Source organism: Helianthus annuus, chromosome 13 (genome assembly GCF_002127325.2).
Source record: "Helianthus annuus cultivar XRQ/B chromosome 13, HanXRQr2.0-SUNRISE, whole genome shotgun sequence".
NCBI lineage: Eukaryota > Viridiplantae > Streptophyta > Magnoliopsida > Asterales > Asteraceae > Helianthus > Helianthus annuus.
This window is the reverse complement of record NC_035445.2, coordinates 122,617,059-122,620,136: the sequence shown is the minus strand read 5'-3', so window position 1 is coordinate 122,620,136 and position 3,078 is coordinate 122,617,059. Positions and strand designations below refer to the sequence as shown.

The following is a 3,078-nucleotide window of genomic DNA, read 5'->3' as shown; positions in this document are numbered from 1 at the left end:
GAATTAAAAATAAAATAATGAGATTTTAAGTTAGAAATAATAAACCTAGTTAAAATCTTGTTATAAAGAGATGGGAAATCAAAGAATTTTAGCCATTTTTATAACATAATAAATTAGAGGGACTAAAGTTGGGCAAATTGAAACAAGTGTTTTTAAAACACTGGATAAACTCAAACTCACACATTGTGTGTGTGAATTGGGATCGACCAAACACAGGAGAAATAGAACCTTCATCTCAACACCTTAATTTCCCTCAAATCCTTTCAATTCTCAAAGAAGAATTCGATTAGGAAGCAATCTTAAGCTAGAATCTTGATCACTGACCCTAGGGGATCAAAAGGTATGCTCAATTTTGATATAGGATGATGTTTTGATGATTCTTGAATTTTCATAAATGAAAATTTTGTAGAATTGATGTATGTTATGGATAAATTAAGGTGAATACATGTCTAGGAACAATCCCTAGATAAGAATTTGATGATTTGAATCATAATCACTTGAATTGATGAATTTTCATATGTGTAGTATATGGGTTTTGATTAAAAAGAATGAATCCTTTGATGATGGTGTTAAATTGATGTTGTTTAAGGGGTTAGTGTATAATTCTAGATGTTCTTGTTGGATATGAGACATCAAGTTATGAATATGATTACTTAACATGGTTAAAAATATTCATTATGAACTTGTTAGTGTTGGAATATCAATTTTTGCACATAAGATGTTTGATAAAATGTTTGAATGAACTTAAAATAAGTGAGAAATATGATAAAATCACTTATTTGACTATTTAGCAACATTTAGTGTTGAAAACTTGAAATATGAATTCTAAGCGATATGCCCAAAATAACTTTTGTAGGCAATTTGGGTAGGTCGTCTAGTAATCAAGGAGGATCAGACAACCATTTGAAAGGAAAGCTTTAAAAGGTACACGGCTATATGCTTCGTAAAATTTCATTAGTATCTAATGTTTAGTTATTTGAATAATAGTTAGATCGTTGTGAAGTTTGGTTATTACTAAAACGGAGGATTCCGTATGTACTAACCGACCGAAATCACTAGAGTATAGTGATAAGTAAAAACGTAGAAGTGGTGGATTCCACTTTAAGGTTTAAACGGGTCAAAGTGATCCGAATTATACATGTTTGGTTGTGTGAAAGCGATAGAATTCGCCGACGAAGCCAAACGGGTCAAAACAACCAAAGTAATAAACTTTGGCGAAATAAGGCGATGGATGTCGCTAGAAAAGTTAATTGAGTAAATTTAATCCAAATGGTGATTGTTTGGTAATATAAAAGCGATGGATGTCGTTAAGTAAACCAAATAGGTTAAAACAACCAAAGTAATGCAACTTTGGTAAAATGAAGCGATGGATTTCGCTAAGAAAACTTAACGGGTCAATAGGAGGTCTTGATGTAAACCGGAAGGGTTATAGAGATAAAGACGTTGAAATGATATCAGATTTTTAGTTTATACATATTATAGTAATAAGCCGAGAAAGGGTAACGTTGTATACAAGTCATAAACTCATGTTTGAGAATGACTAAAATATGCGCAAATTCCCAATATAGGAATTTGGTTAAAGTTGTTTAACTAGTTAGAGTTAAACAGGTCGAATAAACTTATCCATATAATTAAGGGTGAAGAAAATGAATAAATAAAGTCCCGTTGTTTTGGATTTGTTATAATTATTGGTTGTATAAAAGTTTTGAATGCTATAATCAAGTTATGATTATTAAAATACAAGCGGGTCAAAATAACATGAAAATTCCTATAAACCGAAGGCTTAAATTAAAGAAATTTGTTTAGGTGAATGTAGGGTTTTGATTCTATATTATAGAATATCGAATTATGGTCACGTAGGAAGAAACGGGACCTAATTCGGATCAATAACGGATAAGTTATGTCCGTTTTCGTAAAATGGTCCATAGCTGAAAAACTGCAGGTTTCTAACTAAACTCGCTGGAAAAAGAGGCCCGTCGTGATACGCGACAGAACCCCAGGAAACTGTCGCGACACGCGACGGCCTTCACGGGCCGCGAAGGCTAACACCTTACTCTATCACGCCCCGCGACAGCAGTACAGACCTGCAAAATTTTTATTTTTTTTATAAGTTTGACATTTTATACTTGTTAAACTACATTATAATGTCATATAACTGATGTTTTGGATGATTTTGGTCCTAGGTAACTATAGAAACTTGCGGATGAAGATCAAGCTATGTTTTAGAGCCGAACACGCGCATAAAGAAGCTTCCGCAAATGAAACTAGCTCTTTTGTCGCAAAACACTTTGATGATTGTGTTTTCATACTTTAGTACATATTGTTAGTATGTTTTAAAAGGTTAAAAATGTTGGGTTTGAACAACATGTTTTGGTAACAGTTGTGAACGTCTGTGTATACTTTTGAAACTTATATAAATGTCGTTAATTCAATGTTTTACTATTAAAAAGAGTTACAAATGTATTATTTATCATATAAACGATAAAGTAAGCATGAAGGGTCTTACAAGTCACTTGGTTCCAACTCCTCTTTTATGTATCCTTTAATGATTTCTGCACTTTGGGCATTTTAAGGGATTATCTTTAAGTTATAGTAGTAGGCCCCCTTCCAGGCAGCGTTACCCTCAACCTATTGGTCTGAGTCAGCAAGGATACAGTCCCACAAGGTCGGATTATTGAAAGATAATCAAGTAAGTTATTAATGCGAAAAGTGGTAGGCCCTTTTCCAGGCAGCGTTACCCTCAACCCATTGGTCTGAGTCAGCAGGGATACAGTCCTCGCAGGGTTGGTTTAAAGTTTTAATAGTAGTTTATAGATAAGGGATTCAAGCGTTTTCTTACTTCTCCTGAGGCGGACATTACCGCCCACTCGTGAAGTCTTACTAAGCTTGAACCAGGTTCTTGCAGGATCTATACACTAAACGAGACATAGAATTACCCAACCACCCTTCTAACCCCCTTCCAAGTAGTTAACGCGCTTTATGTAGACCGTAAAGACATGAATATGTGAATCAACGACACATGAAGAATGGTTAAATAAATTCGCCTTCAATATAAAAAACTAGTTGTTAATGTCATTA

The 3,078-nt window shown here is 33.9% G+C and overlaps 1 long non-coding RNA gene across 1 annotated transcript; it reads left to right on the top strand.

Annotated features, from left to right (window-relative positions):
- Positions 1-202: 202 nt before the first annotated feature.
- Positions 203-2,412, top strand: LOC110903208. Its single transcript, XR_002571744.1, has 3 exons — positions 203-340; positions 857-924; positions 2,184-2,412. It is a non-coding gene; the product is annotated as an uncharacterized LOC110903208 (long non-coding RNA).
- Positions 2,413-3,078: the final 666 nt, after the last annotated feature.